Here is a 27,931-nt window from a genome sequence, read left to right as displayed (position 1 = left end):
GGTTGTTAATGCTACATCTTCGCAACCCATTCATTAATTCATTCAGGCTGGATAGACCCCGGGCGTGGCGGTGGCATAGGAAGTCTCATCGGCCGGTCCCGTATGAGGCCCTGGCCATCCGAGATAGCGACAGGACACTGGGCATACCACCTTCCGTCATACCAAAGCAACATCGCCGGTGACATTGCAGGTGTTTTAGTGCTGTAAAACGTGCATCTCCTTGACGACCGTCTTGCAAAGGAGGCAGCGGTGCAAGTCAGACGTCCGGTATGGGCGGCCATGGTAATTGCCCGTGGTTCTCAGGTCAGGCCACATTGCAAGGCTGGGGGTTAAGCTTTGTGATCAAGATGACCTCATAGGTGTTCCAGAGTCCCGGGAGGTGTTCTGGACTGAGCAACTCTGCCACCTGTGCTCACACATACACTCACACAAGGGTGTGCTGCAACCTGTTCAAGTCCTGCAAAAAGTCCTGCAGCAGGGGGCAGAAATTATGAGGAGGACCGCCTATCCTGGGGCATCCCCTCAATGCATGGCTACTTCAAAGCTAGCAGGTGGTCCTCTGCCCACCGAGGTAGAGTTAACTATTCGAAATGCAAAATCACCGGTAACACTCAAAGCATATAATGCTAAATGGGTGTGGACTGCTGTCCGTTGGGTAAACATCCACTGCTAGTCCAGTTCATGCAGGGATTTCGAAGACTCAGACCTCCAGACGCATCTGCCCCTATGGGGATCTACAATTGGTATTAAAGTCTCTCTGTGAAGCTCCCTTCGAGCAACTTGGTCAGGCTCCTTTGGAGCTGGTGGCTTAGAGAGCAGCTGTCCTCCTGGTCCTGGCCTCCATCAGGAGAGTTTGGAGAACTATGTGCCAGCTGGGTCCCGCGAGGTTCCTGGAGGTGGTGCATCCTTCGCCATGTGGTCTCCTCTTCTACACGGTCAAGTTCTTGGTCCGTGGGAGAGACCAGCAGGCGAAGCGATGGCTTTGACTCCTGATCTCAACTTTCCTCCCATTTCTGCTACAGTCGGATTATGGTCAAAGATTGATGGAAATAAGGAACGATTGAAATCTCTCACGATAGGTCATAGGTAGGGGACCGGTGGCGGTATATCCATCACCATCATATCATCCGTCAACATAATGTTTTCTGTCGGAAATCCAATTTCTCTCACTCTTATCAAACGTTTTCTACACTGTTCACTCAGTGACCAGAAAAGTCTCAGAACTTGAAAATGTCAAACCATAGCAGAAAGACTCATTCTAATGAATTCAGGACTAAATCTATATTTCTGAACTTTTTTCAGAGTTGTTAACATTTTCATGGTTTGGTTCCGAAACCCATAAAAATGCGTTTTCTGCACGCTGCCACAACTTCTCAGGGAAACTTCAAAAAAATGAAATTTTCTTCTCCCACTATAGCAGAAAGGGTCTTACTAATAGTTGCACATCAAATCTAAGCTGTCTGAAGTGTTTTAAAGTTAACAACATTTTTATGTTTGGCGTTTCGAAACCCACCTTATCTCAGGCTGAAAACGCGTTTTCTGCATTCGGCCACAACTTCTCCACGAAGCTTCAGAACATGAAATTTTTACCTCTCACTATAGCATAAAGGATCTTTCTAGTAGTCAAAGCACAAATCTAAGCTGTCTGACTTGTTTTTCAAAGGTTATCAACATTTTAATGTTTGCCGTTCCAAAACCCACCTTATCTCAGGCTGAAAAAGTGTTTTCTGCATTGTGCCATAACTTCTCAGGGAAGCTTCAGAACATGAAATTTTCACCTCCCACTTAAGCAGAAAGGGTCTTTCTAGTAGTTGCAGAACAAATCTAAGCTGTCTGAACCGTTTTTAGAGGGTTATCAACAATTTTATTTTTGTCAGTCCAAAACCCACTTTCTCTTTGGACGAAAACAAGTTTTACGGACAGATCACTCACTGCTCAGCGATGCCCCAATAGATGAAGTTTTCACCTGCCACTATAGCAGAAAAGGTATTTCTACAAGGTGCAGAACTAACTCAACTTGTCTAAAGTGATTTAAGAGAGTTATCAACATTTTTATTTGTGTCGGTCTGTAAACTATCTTTGCTTTGGCTGAAAACGCGTTTTATGCAGTTTACTCACTGCTCAGCGATTCCTGAGAACAAGAAAATTTCTCGTGCAACTATAGGAGAAACACTCTTTCTAGGATAATAAACACTAAACCTACATTCGTGAACTGTATTTCAGGGGGTTATCAACTTTTTTTTTTTTTTTTCCTGGACAGAAACTCAGCTTATCTCGGGCTGAAAACGTGTTTTCTGCACTGTTCACTCACTGCTTAGTGATGCCTCAGAACATAAAAGTTTCTCCTGAATTTACAGCAGAAGCGGTCTTTCTAGCAGCTGCAGAACTAATTCAACATGTCTGACGTGATTTCAGAGTGATAACAACATTTTTATGTTTGTCGATTCTGAAAACCACTGTCACTCGGGCTGAAAACGCGATTTCTGCACTGTTCACTCACTGCTCATCGATGCCTTAGAACATGAAAATTTCTCCTGCAAGTAAAGGAAGAACACTCTTTGTAGTATAATAAACATTAGGCCTACCTTTAGGAAATGTATTTCAGGAGGTTATCAGCTGCTTCTTTTTTTCCTGTTTAGAAACCGAGTTTCTCTTCGGCTGAAAACTAGTTTTCTGCACTGTTCACTCACTGATCAGAATAGTTTCGGATCCTGAAAATATTACCTGCAACTATAGGAAAAATAGTCTTTCTAATATATTCAAGACCAAACCTACATTTCTGAACTGTTTTTGCAGGGTTATCAACAATTTTTTTTTCGTCTGTCCAAAACCCACTTTGTCTTAGGCCAAACACACTTTTTATACACTGCTCACTCACTGCTCAGAGATTCCACAGAAGATGAAAATTTCACCTGCCACAATAGCAGAAAAGGTCTTTCTCGTAGGTGCAGAAATAATTCAACGTCTCTGAAGTGGCTTCAGAGAGTTAACATTTTTATTTTGGTCTGAAAACCACAGTGCCTCGGGCTGAATACGCGTTTTATTATGGACAGAATACCCTCTGAACATTAAATTATCATCTACAATTATAGGAAAACACTCTCTAGTATATACAGCACTCAATCTACCTTTCTGAACTGTATTCCAGCGCGTTAGCGACGATTTGATTAATTATTATTATTTATTTTTTTTTTTTCTGGTATGAAAACCACAATCACTCAGGCTGAAAACGCGTTTTCTGCACTGTTCACTCACTGCTCAGTGATGCCTCACAACATGAAAATTTCACCAGCAACTATAGGAAAAGCACTCTTTCTAGTATATTCAACACTAAACATACATTTAAGATTTTTTTTTTTTTTTGACTTTTTCTCAGCGATGCCTCAGAACATGAAAATTTCACCTATACTATAGCAGAATCTGCTAAAGTCTTTCTAGTAGCTGCAGAACTAATTCAACCTCTCTGAAGAGGTTTCAATGTGTCATCAACATTTTAATGTTTGTTGGTCTGAAAACCACAGTCCTTCGGTAGAAAACGCGTTTTCTGCACTGTTCACTGACTGATCAGAACAGCCTCAGAACAATGAAAATATCAAGTGTAAATATAGCAAAAAGACTATTTCTAGTATATTCAGCACTAAATAAAACTTTCTGAACTGTTTTCAAAGCGACAATTTTATATTTTATTTTATGCGTTCACTGCTGGTCACACAGTGCTTAGGCGTGACTGAGAACATGAAAATTGCAACTGCAACAATAGGCAAAACACTCTTTCTCGTATATTCAGCACTAAATGTACCTTTCTGAACTGTTTATCAGGGGGTTATCAACTTCTTTTTTCCTGGTCAAAAACCGAGCGTCTCTCAGCCTGAAAACGTGTTTTATGCACTGTTCACTCACTGCTCAGGGATGCCTCAGAACATGAACATTTCACCTGTCAATATAGTAGCAGGAGTGTTTTTAGTAAGTGCCGAACTAATTCAACTTGTTTGAAGTGGTTTCAGAGAGGTAACAACATTTTCATGTCTATCTGTCTCAAAACCACAGTCCCTCGGGCTGAAAACGCGTTTTCTGCAGTGTTCACTCACTGCTCAGCGAAGGCCACAGAACATGACAATTTTACCTGCCAATATCAGCAGAAAAGGTGTTTTTAGAGGGTGCAGAACTAATTCAACCTGTCTAAGGTGGTTTCAGAGAGTTATCAAGATTTTTATTTTTGTCGGTCTGAAAACCACCTTTTCTTGAGCTGAATACGCGTTTTCTGCTCTCTTCACTCACTGCTCAGGCATTACTCACAACATGAAAATTTCACCTGCAACGATAGGATAAACACTCTTTCTCATATATTCAACATTAAACCTACATTTCTGAACGGTATTTCAGGTGGTTAACTTTTTTTTTCTGGTCTGAATACCAGCTTTTGACGGGCTGAAAAGGCGTTTTCTGCACTGTTCACTGACTGAATGGAAAAGCTTCTGAACATGAAAATATCACATACAACTATAGGAAAAACAGCCTTTCTAGTGTGACGCCCACTTATGTGTGGTCACAGAGTGTGTGTCAGATGTCATTTAATTGTTCAGCATGGAGTTGATTAACCGGCAGGTATATGATTAGGTCAGTAGAGGGCAGGATAGGACAGAGGTTGGGCATTGAAGATGCGTGGGTAAATAGGAAGTGACATTTTTTCATTACTTTTCTCACCATCGAAAAATGTGGAAGCCTCACGTGAATCTGTCCACATTTTGTTTCAGGTTAGTTGATTATATGGTTGTCATATCAGAATATAGTTTTTTGTGATTGCATTGTACAGTAGTTTTGTCGACCAAAGTGGCTTCAGGAGAGTGCAAGGACCGTGTTTTGTTCCATGAAAGCGAATAATTACATTGCACTGAGGTCCTGGTTCAACCGTTCAAACGAGAAAATCGAATGTATCATCTATATAAATACTCATTACATCTGTGACACTGAGTTTCAAACAAGATAAATATGATTTTACTGGATGTAAGGCAGTAAAATGATTATTTTGCAAAATGTTTAAAAGAGTAATTTACAATCATAAGAATCAAGTGTTTACATTGTACAAAAACTTTATCATTTAAATGTAAAATCAGAGCGAAATACATGTCATGTTCTACTTTTATTTGAATTGTTTGATAAAAACAGATGGAAATGTGAAGTGCAAACGTCATTGACATGATTCAGAACGACAGCTTGTTAAGCAGATGTGATCTGCAGCAGCAGGGTCATTAGCACGTCTTGTTTACTTCTCACTCGGTCTACAGCAGCATTTCCTGCCTATAGGACTGTGGATTTCCTGTCAGCAGACCCCACGCCCAACACAAATGAAGCTCCATCCATCAACATGTAGAAACGCCGGAGGGAAAAAAGTGCAGATGAAAACTGCTCCCACAAACTACTGCTTCATGTTTTCCATTGCCAATATGCAAACGTCACTGTGATGCAAGCTTGGTCGGCTGCGTCAGGGGCCTCATCACCGGGGGCCCAAAAACGCAGTTTATCTCCATGCTGCCTCCCAAGTCATCAGACTAGAGACGCTTAAAAGGGCCAATATGCAGCAGCCGGTAAATGATGTGTTTCATGGGTGGTTTTTGAAGAGTTGATTAACCGGCAGGTATATAATTCGGTCAGTAGAGGGAAGGGTAGGACAGAGGTTGGGCATTGAAGATGTGTGGGTAAATAGGAGGTGACACTTTTTTTCATTGCTTTTCTCACCATCGACAAAAGCCTCGTATGACTCTGTCCACATTCTGTTTCAGGTTAGTCAAATCCATTTTTTTATAATGTTTGTTCCACTTGGGATTGACTGATTCTGAGTCTGAGTGTGAGGATGGTGATTCAGTTTTTAAGTATACTGTTTTTCCTTCGTACGTTGAGTTCGCTCTGTGTAGATGTGGCGCTTGTAAGCTAATACTGACAACCGACGTTGACATGGCACGGGTGATTGAGTTGTGTGGAGTTCAGTTTGCTTGTGGTGAATAACGGTGTTTGGTAAAAAGTAAAGTTTTATTATTTCTCAACACTAGCCAAAAGGTTTAATGGCAGAATTATACATTCAGATGAAAAGCAATTATGCATGTGGTTCATGATGTCTGACAGTTGTTGTATGACAAAGTGAGATGTTTGTGAGTGATGTTTCAGAAAGACATTTAATTGTGGTGTGGGTTACCACAATAAAAAAACATAATCCCTTGGATTACTTTTCTCACCATCGACAAATGTGGAAGCCGTGTGTGACTGTCCGCATTTTGTTTCAGACGGCATTCTACTGACCACGGTTAAGACACCACTTTTTAACTGTGGACAAGGTCACAGTATTCAGACCTGTTACAGATGCATAGTTTTAGATAGAAGTTTTCTTCCTACGCTTTTAGATGGAGCAGAGGTGAGAGCAGTCGACTGGTCTCTCCAAGATGAGCAGCAATGATCAGCACGGCTATGATTTGGACAGCTGGGATAACCCCGCCCCTTCGACAAGCGACGGTGTTCCCCCCCCCCCGGGGCAGCGGCTGTGTGAGGAGGAGGCGCCACGAGCGGAGAACCACGCCGACGGACTGTTGAAACTCAAAATCTCTGTAGAGTGAGAAAGGATCTGTGATGGATGAGCCGGTCCACGGAGCACAAAAAGAGCGCAATGATGTTCTCAAGCGCTGTGAGCTGGTTGCCGACGGCGTAAACACCATTCCACTGCGCAATGGAGACTCTGTCAGCGGTGGGTGGGATGGTCACCCCTCAGGGGGGAGGTCGAGCTCCCGGGGCGAACGCATCAGGCATGGTGCATGACGGCTGAGTGAGCGGGAACGGTGAGCCGCCAATCCAAACCCTCCACCAGGCAGTAAGCTCCGTACCTGACCAAGTGCGGTCCTAGTGGGAGTGGAGTGTAAGGACCGTGCCGGGAATAGTCCGGATTTCTTCCAGTTGTGGGCAGACAACATGCGGTCCTGCCCTTGGTGTAGTCTCGCCATCCAACGCCAGCTGGCCGTTAGTGAAGTGGTATGATTCTTGAGCTGCCGGTGGAGAGAGAGCTCAACTTTGATACGACGGAGGCGGATGACATGAGGCGCAGGAGAAGATCAAGCGGGAACGTGCTTGATTCCACCACACGGAACTCATCCAACTCTGGGAAGTCTCCAGACGCACCTCATAGAAGCGCCTAGCTCTCGTCAAACTCATCCCATGGCTTGGAAGCAGGAAATGTGGATGGAATGAAAACGGTTTGGCTGCTTGTAGCCCAGTCGCAGCGCCCTATTCGTAGAGGTTTAGTGTTGAATATACGAGAAAGTTTTTTTTTCCTATAGTTGCAGGTGAAACTTTCATGTTCTGAGGCATCGCTGAGCAGTGAGTGAACAGTGCAGAAAACGCGTTTTCAGCCCGAGGGATTGTGTTTTTTTGTCCGACAAACATAAAAATGTTGATAACTCTGTGAAACTACTTCAGACAGGTTGAATTCGTCCTCAGCTACGACAAAGACGCCTTCTGCTATAGTTGCAGGTGATGTTTTCATGTTCTGAGGCTTTTCTGATCAGTGAGTGACCAGTACAGAATATGCATTTTTAGCCTGAGAGAAGCTGGGTTTCGGACTGTCAAAAATACAATAGTTGATAACCCTCTAAAAACAGTTCAGAAATGTAGGTTTAGTGTTGAATATGCTAGAGAGAGTGTTTTCCCTATAGTTGCAGGAGAAAAAACGTTTTGCCTGTAGTTGCAGGTGATATTTTCATCTTCTGAGTCCCGCCTAAGCAGAGCAGAAAACACGTATTCAGCCCACGAAAAGGTGGTTTTCAGACCAACAAGGATTAAAATGTTGATTACTTTCTGAAACCACACAGAGAGGTTTAATTAGTTCTGCTGCTACAAGAAATAACGCTTCTGCTATACAGTCAGGTGAAATTTTCATGTTCTGAGGCATCGCTGAGCAGTGACTGAACTGTGCAGAAAACGCGTTTTCAGCCCGAGAGAGGCTTGGTTTCTGACGAGGAAAAAAAAAAATTGTTGATTACACCATGAAAATAGTCCAGAAACGTGGATTTAGTGCCGAATATACTCGAAAGAGCCTTTTTCCAACAGTCGCAGCTGATATTTTCATGTTCTGGCACTATTCTGAGCAGTGAATGAACAGTGCAGAAAACGGGTTTTCACCTGAGTGAGGATGGTTTTCAGAATCGACAAACATAAAAATGTCATCACTCTGCAACCACTTCAGAAATGTTGAATTAGTTCAGCACCTGCTAGTAAGACCACTCTAGCTATAGTGCCAGGTGAAATTTTAATGTTCTGAGACAGCCCTGAGCAGAGAGTAAACAGTGCATAAAACGCGTTTTCAGCCCGTGGGACCTGTACCTTTCAGACCAACAAACATAAAAATGTTGATAACTCTCTGAAACCACTTCGGAGACATTGAATTTGTTCTGCAGCTACGAGACAGACCCCTTCTGCTAAGCTGGTGTGCGCTCATGACTCCTGTTTGGACTCTGGCTAGAATCAAAAAGGAGTCCAAGTACGTCAGAATCCGCAGACCCTGTCTCCTTAGTGGTTTGAGCCACTCCTCCACGCACTTGGCAAAAAAACGAGGCACTCGACACTAGAGACCGTGTTGTGGAAGTAGGCCTCTGCAAGATCTATGGAGGTCATCCACTCTCACACTCTGACACACTCCAGGAGTCTCCTGGTAGTCCGGAACCGCTGTCTGGTCATGAATTGGTTGAGGAGACTGAGATCCAGAACAGGTGTCCACTCTCCTGTCTTCTTGGGTTCCAGAAAGTACCCGGAGTAAAACCCAGTGTAGGAGGATCGCTTAGGAACTAACTCGATTATTCCCATTGTCAGGAGAGCGCGGTCCTCCTCCATCAGACATGACAGCTGGTTCTCTGAGTTCATTCAGGTCCATGTGGTGACGCAGAACCTGGGGGTTGACTGTGAAACTGAAGGACGTGTCAATGACCGTGTATTTTCTCGATCCATATGGGCAGGTGAGGAGACAGGCGCTTTCAGTTCGGAAGATATTCTGTCAAGACACGTGCCCAGAACACAAGAACAGACCCGGCCTCCGGGGCGGGTCTAGGACGAAAGGGTCGTCGGTGCACAGCGCCCTCTCCTCTGGGGACTTCAAGTCCCGCTGGTTCTTCAAAAACAGACTCGCTTTTGTCAGCTGAGCCGTCAGAGGAATTCGGTTCCCCAAACTTGCAGTGTACCTTGATCTGACACTGCAATTCTCCTAAGATGTACACCCGAGGGACTGGCCCAATCATCGTCAGAAAGAGATGACTCTGTAGATGACGATGTCCTACCTGCCTCTGAGAGGTTTGCAGGGCTGCAGAGAACAGAATCACAGACACACATCCTATCAGACGTTGCACGAGGGAGCTGAGAACCGAGCATGTCTGGCACGCTGCGCCTACTCAGTGTTCCTCTGAAGTGGTGACTTTCGCGGCCCTGTGGCGACCCCTGCTAAAAACTGGCGAGTCTGAGGAATAAGAAGAGTTAATGGCAGAATTGAAACTCCCCTGACTTTTGGCTGGTACCAGGATCTTTTGAGAGACGGGAAAGAGTTATTTGATGTCTGTGCTTCATATTGTGGCGAATCTGAGGAAAAACATAACGTCTTGGCTCCAGAAACTTCCCCAGGGACAGTTCTGGCGTCAGGTATAAGGAGGCAGAGAGCCTGTTACTATACTGCTCGGTCTCCTGAGACGATGTCAAACAAAAACTAATTTTTGAAGCCGGAGTTCGGACTGACTGGAGCCGGAAGAGAATTTGGCGAGTGAGAAACCTTTATTTTGGGCAGAGAAGAAACAGACCCGATACCAAAGTAATGCATCTTTTTTTCCAAGTTCGACTTTGGTTTAGATGCATACTTTTAGATACAAAGTTCTTCCTATGCTTTTGGAGGGAGCAGAGGTGAGAGCAGCCGACTGGTCTCTCCAAGAGGAGCGGCGATGATCAGCGCGGCTATTATACGGCTGTTCCCCAAAGCCGGCGGCTGTGTGTGGAGGAGGCCCCGCGAGCAGAGCACCACGGCGGCGGACTGTTATGTCTCCAAAATCTCTGGTGGACTCCATGGAGCTCTTAAAGAGCGCGATGATGTTCTCAAGCGCTATGAGCCGTTTGACGACAGCATAGACACAATTCTACTGAGCGATGGTGGCTCTGTCAGCGCCGGGTGGGATGGTCACTCCTCATGGGGGAGGTCAAGTTCCAGGGGCGAGGGCATCGCGCATTACGGCTGATTGAGAGGGAACGCTGCGCTGCAAATCCAAGCCCTCCACCTATTAAGCTCCGTACCTGAACACGTGCGGTCCTTCTGTGGAGTGTCAGAACTGCGCCGGGAATAGTCCGGATTGAATTGGACTAGAAGCGGATGTTTACCTAACAGACGGCAGTTCACATCCATTTGGCATTATATGCTTTGAGTGTTGCGGGTGCTTTAGCATTTCGAATAGTGAACTGCACTTAGGGGGCAGAGGACTGCCTGCTAGCCTTGAAGTAGTCATGCCCCAGGATCAGAGTTCTTAATAGAGTAATTTCTGCCCCGTGTTACAGGACTGTTTGGGAGGCAGGCAGGCTCCAGGGACAGCTGGACACAAACATATTCCAGGGATATTACACCAGCCTTTCTACTTCACTGGAAGTGCCAGGGCACTCCGCAAAATGTGATTGTGAAATTACAGAGGCGTGAGTGACTGACTCTGTCATTGTGAAATTACAGCCGGAGCCGGCGCATCTGCCACAACAAGAGAAGAAGCTTGAGACTTGAAGAGGTGCGGAGCGGCTCATCTGGACCACGGAAACTTCAGGCAGGACTGAGGTCTCGTCGCAGTCACGGGAGAGACTTGTCTCATCACCACAGCAGTGGATTTAACCGCAGGAGACTCGGCGCTTGTGGAGCTCCGTACGTGGACATCGGGACTTCGGCAGCTTCCCCCGGGGCAGTCGGCTGACCGGAGGAAATTTCTGTTTGTGCGGAAATTTGTTTTAAATAAAAGCATTGCTTGGAGCATAGTATTTGCGTTTTTTTTTTTTTATTTTTTTTTTATTTTTTTTTTTATTATTATTCATATTGAATTCGCTCCTTCCAGTGCCTCGGCCTCGAGCGCTCCACTGGGCCTGGTAGCCTGGGGCCCTGTCCGTGAACCTGGCGACACTGCACAATGATGGTCCGGACATTTGATTCGTTCTCCCAAGTGGGTTGAAGAGACACGCCCTGTGGTAGCCAAAGCTGAAAGGAATACACACAGGATGTATCAACACAGCAGGTTTTATGCACGGTTCCAACTTCCAACAAACCGGATGGTGACACGGCAACATAACAAGAGCGCCCCCAAGTTGTGACCCCAAATAATCCCATGACACGTCATAACATCTCGTCTCCCTCAAAATGTTCACGTCTTCCAACTTCACTCCCAAAACTCTTGTCCCCAAATAAGTCTAAAACTTAAGTCTAAAATAAAATAATAAAATAGTCATAAAATAGTGTGGAACTTAAACGACGAAACCAAAACAAAACAAAACAAAAACATGCCTATTTATGCTAAAGAATAAGAAAATAGCAACCAACTTGGCCTAAAGGCCTTTTATCTATTGATCAGCACCTACAAGTCTGAGGCCATGGTTCTTCACCGGAATAAGGTGGTTTGCTCTCTCCAGGTCGGTGGAGAGTTCTTGCCCCAAGTGGCGGAGTTTAAGTATCTCAGGGTCTTGTTCTCGAGTGAGGGAAAAGGGGAGCGTGAGATTGATAGACGGGTTGGTGCAGCTGCAGCAGTGATGCGGTCGCTGTATCGGACCGTCGTGGTGAAGAGGGAGCTCAGTCACAAGACGAAGCTCTCGATTTACCCATCTACGTTCCCACCCTCACCTATGGTCACAAGCTTTGGGTAATGACTGAATGGATGAGATTGCGGATACAAGCGGCTGAGATGAGTTTCCTCCGCAGGGTGGCTGGGCGCACCCTTCGAGATAGGGTGAGGAGTTCGGTCATCCGGGAGGAGCTCGGGGTGGAGCCGCTGCTCCTCCACATCGAGAGGAACCAGTTGAGGTGGCTCGGGCATCTGATCCGGATGCCCCCTGGACGCCTCCCTGGGGAGGTGTTCCGTGCATGTCCTACCGGGAGGAGACCCCGGGGAAGACCCAGGACTCGCTGGAGAGATTATGTCTCCGGTCTGGCCTGGGAACGCCTCGGGATCCCCAGGGATGAGCTGGAGGAGGTTTGTGCGGACCGGGAAGTTTGGGCTTCCGTGCTCCGAATAGTGCCTCCGCGACCCGACCCCGGATAAGCGGTAGAAGAAGGTGAAGGTGAAGGTAAGGTGACGTTACAGAAATCGTCAGGAAGGACATAACGAATAAAGTGCTGGTGTCTGAAGTCGTGAGGCTCCTAAAACTACAAGGACCTGGTGGTAACAGACGTCGTGGACTGACCTGACTGAAGTTCAACCACAGTAAGGTCCATTTGGAGCCTGAATTTTTAAAAGCACCGTGGGTGATTGTGTTTTGAGGTTGCTGTTTTGTTTATTAATTATTTTAAATTATTATTTTATTGTTATTATTATTAAATTGTGGCCAACCATGATGGTTTTCCTTCTGGTTCTGACCCTGAATCCACCCACAACCAGGACACTACACCACACCTCATTGACCAGAGTGCTTCACCGACACGCATGTTTCTGTCTGGCTTCTTTGACGGCATGTCTGAGGAGGATGTAGAGCTGGTCTATGATCCGAGTATAAATGAAAACATGGAGTCCATTTTTTTTTTTTCGCTGAGAGAGAGGATAATCGTATTTTAAATATTGTTCCTGCATCATCTCGGGAAGGTAGGGCTGATACCTCTTTAGACAATGGCGATTGGTAAGAAAGGTTTGTTGATAATCAACAGACGGCTGATTCAGGGACACCAGCTCTTGACCCTCTGATAGATGTGTCCGGCTCCAGCTGTAGCGATGACAATGTTGATGATGACGGTGATTCGGTTCAGGAAGGATGCTGTGTAAGAGGTACCGGTATTGAATCAGAAGTCATAGAGCCTTTTAACACCGATAGGATGAGAAGGGTGCTAACACGTCCTGCTGTACCCGACACTCCTGATTTAGCAACTTTCTACAGAGGTTTGATGCAACAGGTCAGAGAGTTGGCAGATGAAACGCAGAGACTAGCACATCGAGAGGATGTGGTTCAGCTTGAAGTGGTTGGTGAAGATGTTCAAGAACATGTTAATGTTGTGGTTGAAGGTGACGGGGAAAATATCTACCCTGCTTTTGAGGCCCTCCTGAGCAACACCATGCAATCTGACAGAGTCATAGTTATGGGTAAGATAATTGAATTAACGGTCCAAATTGTGCATAACCCTCGAGGTGGCGCTAAACGCAAACTCAAGAAGACACTGCATGCCAAAATTATTGGTAAAAAATGATGACATCTCTACAGTCTCTAGTTGGTAGTGATGGAACTGGTCAGCTTTGCTTTGCAATCAGCCTTTCTTGTCTCCTTAATCCTAACTGTTGGGGAGGGAATTACAAAACAAAGCTGGTTTAGATTCTCAAACACCTATCACATTCACAGATATACCCCTGTTTGAATGGATAGTGAGGCGTAAAATTGTTGTGTTTCATAAAACAACAGCAAACCAACCATTAGCGCATTATGCCACAGGTTTTGCTGATGGTTCGGATCCTTCATACTTGTTTCTACTTCAGGGACACTATTGCGGGGTAAAAAACCCAAAGGGTTTTTTAGGAAGACGTCACTTTTGCGTCAGCTGTCATAAGGGGTATGAAGATAAATCACAACACATCTGCAAAGGTCACCGTAGCGTTTGTCACAATCCTGTTTGCCCTACAGAGGTCCCAAAGCCTGTAACTTGTGGCGATGGTTGCCGGGTTTGTAGAACACCTTCCTGCATTGTGAGACACAAAGAGATTGGCGCTAATGGGAGCAGTCTCTGCCAGATATACAAAAAATGTGAAAAATGCGGAAGGTGCCGGTATATCCCATTAAAACAGGGTAAACCTAACAGTTGTTGCGGTGTGCTTAAATGTAAAATCTGCAATGTAGAATTATCATCGACAAACGAGGTCCACCAGTGCTACATTCAGCCCATTGCCAGGAAGACTGAGCATCCTGATCTGTTTTGTTGTGATTTTGAAACGTTTACAGACGACCAAGGTAGACATGTCCCTTCTTTAGTGTGTGTAAAGACGCAGAGAGGTGAAGAATAGATGTTTAATGGTCTCAAATGTGTTCGAGCGTTTCTTTTATATTTCAGAAAGAATTGGTTTAGAGTTGTGTTTTTGTTGCACATAATGCCAGGGGCTTTGACAGCGTCATTGTCTTGAGAGGTATGCTTGACGAAGGGTTAATATGTAAGAGGATAATCATGACCGGTAGTAAGATATTTGTCTTGAGGATCCTCACTACAAGCTAAAATTTATCGACTCTCTCTCATTCCTAGCCATGCGACTCAGCTTCATGCATAAAGCTCTAGGTTTCACCGAGCAGTGCAAGGGTTTTTTTTCCACACAAGTTGAGCTTGAAAGATCGTCTGCATTACATAGGGGTGTATCCTCCTCCATCAGACTACGGCTTTGAGGGCATGTCAGACCCTGAACAGAAAGATTTTTAAAGCTGGTATGATACTGTGCGTGATGATTCTTTCAATTTCAGGAGTGAAGCTATTCACTATTGTAAAAATGATGTTGACATTCTGGCCAGAGGATGCATGATATTTAGAGAGGAGTTTTTTAAAGAAACAGGTGTTGCACTCTCGTCCATAACAATCACCTCTGTGTGTATGGCTGTTTTCAGGACCAACTTTTTAAAACCAGACACATTAGCAATACCATGTCCCAACAATTATGTAATAAAAGGTAACAAGAGGTTCTCACATGCTTCCATCCATTGGTAGCTATGGGAATCACACAGACAGGGCATTTTGATACAACATGCCTTGAACCGTGGGGAGATGGTGTTTGGCCAGTATTTTGTTGACGGTTATGCTAAAGTTGACGGTGTTAAGCAGGTCTGGGAGTTTTATGGATGTTTCTCCCACGGTTGTCCTTCATGTGTCGACCCACATGCAGTCTGTCTGTTAAGAGGTAGACCATATGGTGAATTCTACTCTGCTACGATGGAGAGAGAGCAGGCGTTAAAGTCTGATCATGAGGTGCATCTTATTACCATCTGGGAACACGAATGGCGTTCACTTCGACAATCGTGTGATAATCTCAGAGATTTTCTCTTAGATTTTGACACCCCTGAGCCTCTCAACCCTCGTAATGCCCTCTACGGCGGTAGAACCAGCGCTTTAAAGCTGCGTTACACGGCCAACCTGGTGAAAAAGTTGATTACGCTGATGTCACCTCTGTATCCTTACGTCAACAGCACGTGTTCCTAGGTCACCCCCGAAAAATTCACAAGGACTTTGGGGATCCCAGACAGTACTTTGGTCTTATCAAGGCGGTTGTCTATCCTCCTCGGGTTTTATATTACCCGTTTTACCCTACAGAGGACCAGGCGGTAAAGACAGTGGCTGTACGCATAATGATGATGAGCGTGCTTCGACAGGGGTCTGGGTCACGGTTGAGTTCAACAAGGCTCTGGACAAGGGATACAAGGTGGCCAAGATTATCAAAGTATGGCATTTTGATAGATCTAGCGATTGTATTTTCACAGGTTACATCCGTACATTCCTGAAGGGCAAGCAGGAGGCTTCTGGTTACCCTGCTGAGGCCGTTGATCAGGAAAGCCACGACAAATACATTTAGGATTATCAAGCACATCGGGGGATTTTGCTTTGTGCTGATAAGATTTGTCACAACCCTGCAAAGAGACAGGTGGCTAAGGCTTTGGTTAATAGCCTTTGAGGCAAGTTCTGTCAGAAAGAGAACATGTCTCAGGTTTCTGTAGTGTCAGACCCCAACGAGTTTTTCAGTTTCTTGCTTTCAGGGAAATACGAGGTCAGCTACTTTAACATGCTGGATGAGAAAAAAGTTGTGATCCAGTGGCGTTACAAGGGTCTCTACCCTCCTGGTAAAAGCACCAATGTTTTTATGGGAGCTTTTACTTGCAGAAGGATGTTCTCTATGTTGACACAGACAGCTTGATATATGTGGTGAAAGACAGCAAGACGCCTTTAAAATTAGGTAACTATCTCAGTGATCTGACTGATGAACTCGACGGGGATAGCATCGAGGACTTCGCTTCGGCGGGTCCTAAGACATATGGTTATAGGACCAAAGGACAGAAGAAGGTTGTGATGAAAGTTAAAGGTATCATGCAAACAAAAGAGTCTTTTCAGCAGATAAACTTTGACTCCGTCAGAGATCGTGTAGAGGGCTATTTACAGAATTCACCTGATGGGGTGCTTGAGACCCATCAACACAATATTGTGAGGGATAAAAAGAACATCACTTTAAAAAACAGATCAGTTCCTACAAAACTCGATAAGAGACATGTGCGATAAGAGACGATTTTTTTTGTACGGCACAACCAAACCTTTTGGGTTCTGAGTTTTGAGTGGATGACTGGGTCATTATGGAAGAAATTCATTTTGATCCGCGCTTGAAAACATCATTTTCATGTCTAGTGGTGGGACCATCAGGGTTAGGAAAGACCCATGTATACTTGTGATGGATGATGTCAATTGTAAATAAAGATTGTATGTATGTATACGTCTTTTGAACCTATGTACAGTGAATTGCAAAAGATGAATAAAAATATCAAATTCATTGAAGGTTTACCTAAATCTTTTGAAAATGAAGATGTATTTCCTTCTGATAGAAAACATTTGACAGACATCATAAAAATATGAGTGTTATAATGGTGACGCAAAACTTATTTCATCGTAGTAAATATAGTTGTATCCTCGCAATAAAACGCAGATAAAAGTTCTTGCTCAACAAGTTTACCCGTCTCAAAGAGTTTTCTTTCAAGAAAGCTTTGAAGATGCTACAGCTGGCGCTCACGGGTACTTAATTGTTGATCTAACACCCTCATGTCCAGAACGCTACAGACTAAGGACTGGGATACTTCCTCATCAACGTCACACTGTGTCCATACCAAAAACGTCTGCTTAAGTCATGTCAGCACATATAAAAAGAAACGCAGGTTTACTTAAGGAACTATACCATGCTCCTTAAATGAAACGTAAAGACATTTTGATGCATAGTTCTCGGGACTTTATTCAAGCTCTCGATGAGATCGCCCTGAACGTTTTGAAGGGGAATGTACTGTTGTCGCAGGCTCAGTAAAAAAAAACTGAAAAAGCAGAAGAAAAACATCTGTCACGGGTCAAGGACGTGGAGCGGGACCCAAGCGCAGTGGTGAAAGTCACAAAAGGCAGGACCGAGTCAAAAACAATATTTTAATAATTAAACAACAAAATCACGACAGAAAGCGTCACCGAACCGGGAGACACAAGATAAAGTCTAAATGTCCAAAACAGAGTAACCAAACGAGCCGAAGTCCATATACAAGAATAAGAGACCAAACAGAAAGCGTCACCAAACTGGGAGAATCAAACCAACTTAAATTTGGGAACGGAGAGACGAAAGTACAATGAACAGAGATAGAGACAAAAGAAACCAGGAAAGGCGGAAACTGGAAGAAACCGAACACTAACTCAGGCACCAGGGTTTAAGACAAAGAAATCCAAAATAAGCTAACTAGCGCACAGAACAAGAGAACGAACAAGGAGAGCCAAGAGAACGAGGAGTTACCACAGGGAACAAAGGAGAGCGTCACAGAAACTAGAGAAGAAATCACAGGGAACAAAGGACTCCATCTGCAGGAACTAGAGGAGTCGATCACAGGGAATAATAGGGGACGATCTGGCACACGGTGCTGGAGTCCAGGTGCTCTAATACTCAGGTGATCTGGGGTTGATTGGCTCCAGCCATGTGCCACACAAACAGGAAGAACGGAGGAAGAAAACAAAACAAGACTCGCATGACAAAATAAAAGCGGAATCATGAGAACATCAGACTCTTGGCTAATAAAAAGGCGTGCGTGAAGCGTAGATGAAGGATTCTTATAAAGCAATCGGGAGGATTCCTGTTGCCGTTGCTAGCGGCTGCCGTTCCAATCATTGGAAATCTAATAGGAGGACTTGTAAAGAAGTAAAACACGATGAAGACTGTCCAGAAAATGTATCTGGTCTCTCCTCAGCAAATTAACCAGTTATCAAGTCCAACCTCCGACATCTGTGAAACTGCCAAAGATGAATTGAATGAGAAGATGAGGACCATTCTGAATGATTCTCAGTTAAACTCGTATGAGAAGATTAAAAAGTATGATGCTCTATTGCAGAGATATTTAACCTTTACAAAACAGGATCAGAGAGACCAAAGGAGAGTAACTCTGACTTTACAACAAGACAGAGTCAGCGATCACCCCCACGACTCTGACAGTCGTGTCGAAAGTGTTCTAAAAACACCCTTTGTAACAGATGACTTGGGTCAGGATATTCTAAATATCCTTCCGTCAAAAGCTCGAAGAAATGCTGAATACATTATCCAGAGGATATCCAAAAATGGTGATGGTTGGAATATGAATGGCAAATTTATGTATGAAGGAAATGCTGTAAAAGGCTCTCATGTGATTGATATATTCAAGTACCTTTCCCTACCGCATAATAAAAGAAGTTCTCCATTACCTGCGGGATGGTCCTAGTTTCTCGTCACATTATTAAAGCTAAACATCCCTCTCACACTGCTGTCCAATCCTGAAGCGAGGGCTCAATATCAGAGACTTAAATCGAATTCTATCTTGCGAAAGAAAAGTATAGCTGAAAGCTGGTCTCCTGATTACAGATTTTTTTTAACACACGAACAAACAAAATAGGATTAGTCACAATAGTCTTTAAAATACTGAAGAGAACAGAGTATGTTGTTTCCACGGACAGTGTGCACATCTTTTTAGACATTGTTGATGTCCTTTCACAAAGTTGTATACCATGAGGTCATATTTTAAGGTATCGTCACTGTATAGACTTAATACTTCTTGGATACACAGCCCTCTAGCACGATGATGGAGGTAGAAGATGCAATGATGACTGTGATTGCAAACTCCAATAGTTTGCTACCTCTATTGTTGTGAACGACGTTAGTTTCTGACTTGTTCCTCCTTTGCCCCGAATGTTTCCATTTTCATCGTTCTCACCAGTACATCCGTACGAATATATTTTCCCCGAGCTTCTCCTGGACGGGAATCAAAAAAACATAAAAAACTAACTGAAGCTTGTGCCGTGGAACTTGATCCTCCTTTATTGAAAGTAATGGTCTCAGGAACATCCAAAAATCCAAACTTAACGGTCAATACCTATATGTCCATGTTGTTCTTAACAACCCAACACAAATCAACCACGAGCTTACCTTGCGCATCCGCCGTTTTTTTCAAAAGACAAAAGTGGCCTTCAAATTAAAACCCACATATATTTATGTAAAGCACTAAACCACAAAACGACTACCTAACAGTGTAAACAATATCAAGTGAAACTTACTTTGGCACTTACAATGACCACATACAAACGATAGAGGGTTCTGTAGTAGACCATTGTTGTACTTGATGTTGCCTGAATGTTTCTTGAGAAACTTTAAAATACTTTCAGGGTAATGTGCAAAGTAGGGCCCCATTCCAAATGAGTCAAAGAAAGTTGTTCTACCGTCTTCTTCGAGAGTTAAACTCTGCCAGTGCTCTCCTGGTTTATGTGCCGGATGTGTGTTGACGATTAAATATTCAGGCGGTCTGAGGGGGTTGTGTAAATTGAGGCAACTTATCCGACGGCCATACACCGGAAAATGTGTCGCTCAAGAGACCTCTCAGCAGCCTCTGTAACTGGAGACTGTCCATAACTTTTTAATAATAGTCCACCAGCACTTGTCTTTTCGCATCAATCTCCAGAATGGAATCATAACAAGCGTACACAATCAGTATTACGGTGTTTGGTAAGGGTACTATGAATCTCATCTCCAGTCTTAAATTCCCATTTGAGACAGGGGAGAGAGCGTCGTTGTCGTCGGCTGGATTGAGATTAAATGCAAACAGTGAATAACCGCTGTTAAAACCTTCGCAATCAATGCTTAGAGGTAGATCCTTCAAATGTCTTCCTGTAGCTAAAATCATGGTATAAAACTCACTGACTGAAATACCATGATTAAACTGAGGTTGAAAAGCTTTAGCGGGGATCTGTTGGCCGTCCTGACAGAGGGCGAGATATTCAGTGTTGTAATGATGAAAATTGAACGGGGAGAGATCTCTCATACCGGTAAATGCCTCATGATGCACCATCCCTAAAACCACGTATTTAGGTATTGAACCCAGAAATAAATTATCCTGGGTACATATTAATGAGTTTTCTGGAATGGAGTATGTTTTTACATTGACTCGTGAGAGTGGGCAGAGAGCATTTCCTTTAAAGAAACGCTCTGCATGACCTATTCTCACAGCTGGCGAAACAGTGACTTTGTAACGTTGATTTAAGCAGGTGACTCAAACGCAGATTGGAATCAGAAGATGGGTATTTAATTGTGCAGAACAGGAAGAGTCTTCTGATGCCGTGGTGGAGATCCCAGACAAGTGGCTGGTGAGGGTCCAGGAGTCCAGCTGGCTGCGCTATGGCAATGAAGGAGGTGAAGGTTGTGGAGTAGAGGTGCAGGCAGGATGAAGTTCTAAGGCAGAAAAGACCGACTGAAATAACTCAGATAATGCAATATCCAGGCAGTGGCAAATAGCGGAATATCTCGCTTGAAGACAAACCATGAAGGGTTGACGAACAGGCGAGGACTGGCAGGTTGGTCGGGTCTTTATACCTTCAGGAGATTGGAGGCAGGTATGGATGTGACTAGGTGGGTTGGGCGGTGACGTCAGCGGAAGAGGTTGTGACAGACTTTCTTCACAAACAGAGAGGCGCCAAGGATTTTCAGACGAAAGGTGGAGTCGCGGGGTCCGGTCAGGCAGAAGGCATCATTCGCCCTAGTGAGTTTAATAACAGTGTCTCACAGAAAAATATGTCGCCGTGGAGAGGACCGAGAAGATGTTCTTCTCTGGATCTGCTCGTGAACTCTGCCCGTTTATTCAGGCCTGCGTTGGGACCGTTTACAGTCAACCAACACAGGTGTGTCTTGGTAAAAAAGACCGGCGCTAAACTGTGTTTTAAGAGTGTCGCCTGAAAAGTTGAGAAGTGTTTTGATCATAGCTCTCTACGGGTGAGTGGAACTGGACTGCGAAATCCTCCGATCCCCCAGGACCACATCACACTGGTCAAAGATGGTGTTTAGAGGATAATTCATGAGACCGACTGTTGCGTCGTTAGCCAGCGGTGTGCTATCAGTGTTAGTAATTCTTGCACGCACGTGTAGAAGGGTGTCGTTTAGGTCTAGATACTTTTCACCGTCTCCTGCTATAAAAAAACTCAATCGGTCCTCCTTCGCTGATAGCGGCTACTGGAGCAATTTCAGTGTAAATTGGAAAGCTGCGTAATTGGCGGCATGAATAAATCCAGTTCTGCCAATGTGCATTCAGCAGATTTCTGGTGTAGGAGTGCCATGTTACTGTATATAAGGTTTTTTAAAATATATCAGAGCTCCCTCTGGACTTCCTCTTGGCCCGTTTGCTTCTGTCAACTGACTTCTTTCTTTTTTTGTTTGGACGTTTATTTGAGCTCTGTCTTACACGTCGTCCTGGAGGGCGTCTCTTTGTCCTTCGTGATAAGACGGCTATACCGCCTGACCCTTCCTGTCTCTGTTGATCGCTCATTCCTCTCACGGTATGGGTGAACATATCCAAGGCTATGTTACCCACGTCTTATTTGAGATGGGGTTTCGCTTTGACAATTCCTGATGATCCATGATACAAACCAAAACATTTTTGAGAAGAGGGAACGGATGCCTCGTCCGTACATAACCGGGTCACCGTAGAAACCGGGTAGATCTCCGCCCACCTGTTTTTCATAATATTGTACAAATCTGTGCGGGTCGTCTCTTAAGCCTGTGTGGACCATTGTGTTTGTTTATGACTTGGTCTGCAAAGGCTGGTTATCTCTCTGGTGTTGTGATGATGAATGGATTTCCAGACGACGATTAAAGGGTTATATAATATCCTCTCAAGTAACAGGTCTAAAGTGTAGAGTCACCACCACCTTTCCAAAGGTAAAATTGACTGGTTTGTTAAGATCTGATTTAATTTGTAACTGAATATTTTCAATATGGCTCTTGGCAACCGGTAAATAGTAAGCAGGGTTAAAATGCTGTGTGATTATATCTGAGTAACTACCCTTGATTTCCACCATTCTTAAGAGCGGTGCATACGCATCCCCTACAAGCTGCGGTCTTACAGCGTCGCTGTAACAGTAGCGATGGTAAAACCCCGCTTTTAAATCAGGATGGGGCGCTCTGAACTCACTTAAAAAGCATTAGGTTCTGACCGTCTCCTTGAAGATCAATTTTTTGCCGTGCACCGTCAAACAGGAAGCGTATATCGTCATTGGTTTTTTTAAAGGTTTGCTCCAACTCGGTTGAAATCTGATTAATAGAGTTTTAATATCCACCCTTGAACTTCAGTTTGGAAATATCTCTTCCCGCCATTTTGAAATGTCAATCAACCACTCGCGATTCGTCTTTTGTCCTCTGAGCTGAGGCGCTGGCGTCTCATGGCTCTGTGAAATTCATCTTTATAGCGCCGCAACCTGTTAGCATCTGATTCTGATCCCCTCGGGGGAGTCATGTTTGTGTTGGAATCAGGTCCTCTAGGGTTCGGTTTCCAGTAAAATGATGCCGCATCCTCCGGAATATTATTCCATGTGTGAGGGTATGTAATCTCCGTCAAAGCAACCTCCCATTTTCCGTTTAAATCAATATGTTGTGCTAAATCAACGCGGAAAGTACCAATCGAGTTGTCTTTAAAAACTTTTGCACTGGCCTTTGATGGTAAAGTCACATAGAAGCGTGCGTTCTTTGAGCCGTACATGATGATATGATGCCTGTTGTAAAGGAGGATCGTCTTATATATTTTTTATACCTGAAGCTTTTACCCACCTTTTGAATTTTTCAGGCCAGTTCTTCCACTGGACAAAGACCTGTCTTTCTCCTTTAACGACGCGTTCCTTGAGAATCTTTTCAGCGTGAAATACTTCCTTAACCAGTTGCACTCTTTGTAATTCTTGATCATAAAATGACCGCTGGATGGGTTCACCGTCGAAATCTTTCAATTTATGTACAGGCGGGTTGCGGTGGATACATTCAGTTATCGTGAATATCTCTTCTGTAAAACTCTGCTCATACTTTTTGTGAAATACACCTCGTAGTTTTGATATCCTAACATGATCGCCCTCCTTAAATTTTGGCTTCTGCCGACCTTTCGACGGTCTAATGTAAAGATTGTCAAACACTTGCAGACTATTTTCTTTAGTTACTTCCATCGGTGTCATTTTTATACTACTGTGATAGCTGTGATTATAACTCTTTACTAGATCCTGTAAAACCTCGATGTAATGTAATCTTTTTAGCTGTAAAATATCTCCACATCCGATTTTTAAGAGTGCAGTTAAATCTCTCAACCACAGAGGCCTTAAAGTCACTCGCTGTTGAAAAATGAATAATTCTCTTCCTTTCCATCAAAGCCCGGAAACTCTTGCTAAAAAATGCTTTCCCATCATCCGTCTGTAGCTTTGCAGGCGTCCCGCTCTCATCCAGCACTGATTCAAACGCCTTCATTGTCTCAATCGCAGTTTTTCTTTTTAAAATGCGTAAATAGGCCTTCTTTGAAAATACATCTATAACGGTCAATAAGTAATTTTGATCGTCGTTATATCTAGCCAATGCCTGCATGTCCCATCAGTCGGCCTGGAATTGTTGAAGAGGCCTGTGAACAAATACTCTGCTTCTCGGCTGGTTTACGCACGGTGTAAGCATCCTGTTTTGATGAAAAATCTTCAATAGATTTAGAACTGACTGGTTTTCCAGTCTCATCCTGCACCCCTGGACGAAGGCGACTCACACCTCCAGAGGTCCCGGGGTGAAGAGGATTGTAATAAACTCTTTTAATGATGTGTTTCACCGTCATGTTAAACGAGAAATGAATGAGCTGAGATCCAAATATACTTCTTAATGTTTTTTATTCCACAGGTTATGTAAGGATTCAAACGTAATGTTATACAAAGAGAGTAAAAGAGTAAAAAAAAATAAAAAAAGTATCACATACGAGGGAATCTCGTGTTTGTGACATCGACCAGGACCGGCGTTCTATTCCAGATTCTACTTGCTGAATCCAGACGTTCAATTAGAGGATCCTCATGCTCATGTTTGATGTATTCATTCCAGACACTTGATTTTGGAGACCTCATTTCGAGCAAGACTGTCTCAGCCGTAGCCTTGGTTCTCATTTTCTCCGGTTGTACGTCATTCAGGGTCAAGTAGTGTTGTATAGCAGACAGAAAGTTCTTGTTACAGAGTCTCTTCATCAACGGGTGGAAGTTAAGACTGTATAAATCATCCTCCATCTCTTCAAGGCAGCTGTGTTGTAGTTGGCTGGGATGGTCTACTTGGCAACCGTAGCAGATCTCCCTCCAATACCTGCGCATGGTTTTACCTGGTAGATGAAATACAACTGTCTTTAAAGCTTTCAAGAAGAAACCGCTTATCCATCCATCCGTGTCATCATTAGCTGCTGGTTCTTGGTCTTGAGAAGCTGAAGATGAAGCAGGCGGATGCACGCCGACAGTTTCGTTCTTGGGGTAGGAGGTTGGTGCTCTCCCTACAGGTTCCTCCTCATCATCCACATCTTCCATTTCAGTTGCATCAAAGTCGTCTGTGTCGTCTTTGATGGTCGCTGAAGGACAGGCTCCATCTGTCGTGTTGTTGTTAGAACCATCGTACTCATGACCATCACCAGTTACGTGTTCTACCACAGGAAATAGAGGGCTCGTCGAGGAGTTGTTCATTCCGTACCCAGTGCCGCCTGTAGCAGCTCCGAGGAAGATAGTGCCAATACCTCTCTTCCCTTCGGTCCTCATCGTTGTCTTAGTTGCTCTTGTTTCGACAGGTACGTCTGCAGGGTGTCGCTCTGGAAAAAATCCTCTTTATAGCAGCCATCAGTGAGTAGGCGGTCCAAAGGGGGCAGGACTAAAAGGTCAGTGCCTCTTTCGGCACAAGGGCATCATTCCATCAGCGGCTATGCTAAAAGAGGCCGTCGATTTTCGGAGAAACTCCTGAATTTTCTTACTCCAAGCATCCATTGGTATGGTTAACAGAGTACGAAATACACCGCAATCAGAATTAAAATACTCCAGTACGAAATCTTGTTCTTGTTCACCCGTGACTCCTGTCGATACTTTATGGATGGCCATGAAGGACCATCGTCCTGATCCTGAGATTTTAGCCAGCCATATAGCCACGAAGGACGGCTTCCTCTCCATTCGATCAGGTTTGTTAGACACGGCTCCAGCCTTCTGACGTTGTTGTTGTTCTTCTTCTTCTTCTTCTTCAGCCCTTGGAAAATTTTCTGGCTTCACCTCTATTAGCACACCACAGTCGTTAGACTGATAACACAGCCATCTCCGTAGGTTTTGTCATCATCCAGCTGATAAATGTACAATTCAGTTTTCAGGTTTGACATTTTGGTGTATTCTTCTTCTCTCTGACGAGGCAGCAAAAGAAGTGTCAAGATGCAAAATAGCCATTTTGTCACCTATGGTGACATTAGAACCCTCAGTCACACCTGAAGACATAATCTTGATCCAAGAAAATGCAGATGAAAATGAAAAGGTTTTGTGGAAACAAAAAGGAGCTACTGTGGACAATCAGGGTCTCTGGCGATCACATGAAGGCAAGCTCGTAGCTCCAACTGCACTTTTGACCATCTTGATTTCGGAGGTGCACAGTGATCTGCACTGCACGCAAGGGGGGAAGTGGTGAAGAAAATCAGACAGCAGGGATATTGGTCCCCATTTTTGCAGACAACAACAGATGAAGTGCTGAATCAATGTGAGATTTGTGAAGAAAACAACGAAAAAACATCAAGATACCAATAGGTCATATTCCAGTCCCAGAAGGTCCATTTAAACATCTTGTGATCGATTACGTTGACATGATAAAAACGGTTCAAGGGAGACGCAACATGTTGGTGGTAATTGATCGGTTAAGCTGCTGGGTTGAAGCAGCACCATCTAAAGACTTGAGTGCTGAAACAGTAATCAAATTCCTGACCAGATAAATCATTCCTCGAGTTGGCATTCCGTCAGAAATAAGCTCAGACAACGGTGCTGCATTTGTACAAAAGGTTGTGAAGGGCATCTTGCAGCAACTTCGAATCAAACAACGATTGGGTGCCGTTTATCACCCCCAGAGTCAGGGAATGGTTGAGGGGATAAATGGAACCCTGAAAGCGAAACTGAATAAGATCTGTGCTAGCACGAAGCTAAACTGGGTTGATGCGTTACCATTAGCACTGATGAGTTATCGCATGCAAACTCATCAAAGCACGCATTTGACACCACACAAGATGTTGACGGGATGGCCGATGCCGGCACCACACTTGAGGGGACCCTACAAGGGGCCTCCACTTGAGCAACTACAATCTGAACTTAGAAGTTATACGAAGCAACTAACTTCTATCCATAAGACTATCTATCTGCAGGAGAGAAAACGGGAGCTTGAGGCCGATCGTGAGGCCGGGCATTTGGTGGTTCCCGGCGACCAGGAGTATATCAAGGTCTTCCGAAGGAAGTGGCACCAGCCGAGATGTGAAGGTCCATACACCGTGGTCCGAGCAACACCAACAGCTGTCCAAGTCGAAGGCAGCGCCACTTGGTACCATCTGAGCCATTGCACAAAGGCCCAAGGCCATCACAACCAAAGAGGTAATAAAACAGGCAGTGAAGTCAATGATTTAGATAGTCAAAATGTTGATGACAAGGCTTGCTGTGATAATAAGTTGTCTGGTTTGGTTGTCACCAGGAGACGAGCTCGCGCAGCTTGCGAGACCGCAGCAGCCGACCAAAGTCCAGACCGTGACACCCTAAGTTCCAGCTAAAAAACTCGAGCATAACAGGGACTCAGTTAAGTACGATGCGATCACCCGTTGTGTGAAAAATGCCCAGAAACACAAAACGTTAAGCGTATTGGTGCAGGACAGGCGGAGTAAAAGTGGGATCCATGTCAGAGGTCAGGGAGCTCTAGGTAAAACACTGTCTGCCAAACTTGGAACCACACCACAGTCAAAAAAAAGGAAACGAAGATGACCGTCCAGTTTTGACCACCACTAGTCCTCTCTGTAATAAAACCACATTATTCGATTAATTATATTTACTATTTACACAAACCATACCTATGAAATATTTAAACTACTGGGAGAACAACTGCATGAAACTGGTAAAATGGTGTTACGAAATCGTCAGGTGTTAGATTGGTTGGTGTGTGTCACATGTTTGCAGATCAGTGTTGCACTTACATTCCAACAACACCGCGCCTGATGGAACATTTGCCATTGCAATGGATAAACTTAGAGATTCAAAAAATGAGATAAAAGAGCATGCAGGAGCTATAAGTTGGGCCTGGGATTGGTTAGATGGACACCGAAGAAAATGTGGAGCATTTTTTGCAGAAGTGAGGATGACTACTGCAATCATACTCATCGTCATTTTTCTTCTGGCATGTTGCATCGTACCCATGATGAGGAAACTGTGTCTGCGAATGACTGAGAAGCAGTTAGCGGTCACGACGGGACTTTGGAACGCACAGATGCTGAACATGATGCCTGCTGAACAACTGGCTCTCGTGGTGACTGAGAGACCACATCTGTAGCCATCACCAGATTAATTGGAGGACTCTGATCATACTCCAGAGGTGACTGAAGAATGAGGTGTTGTTATGATTACATGACAAATGTGTTTAAATCATGATCCTATGTTTCTTTGCCAGTATAATTACTT

Source organism: Synchiropus splendidus, chromosome 4 (genome assembly GCF_027744825.2).
Source record: "Synchiropus splendidus isolate RoL2022-P1 chromosome 4, RoL_Sspl_1.0, whole genome shotgun sequence".
Lineage (NCBI taxonomy): Eukaryota > Metazoa > Chordata > Actinopteri > Syngnathiformes > Callionymidae > Synchiropus > Synchiropus splendidus.
The sequence above is the reverse complement of the archived record's forward strand: the minus strand, read 5'-3'. Positions refer to the sequence as shown.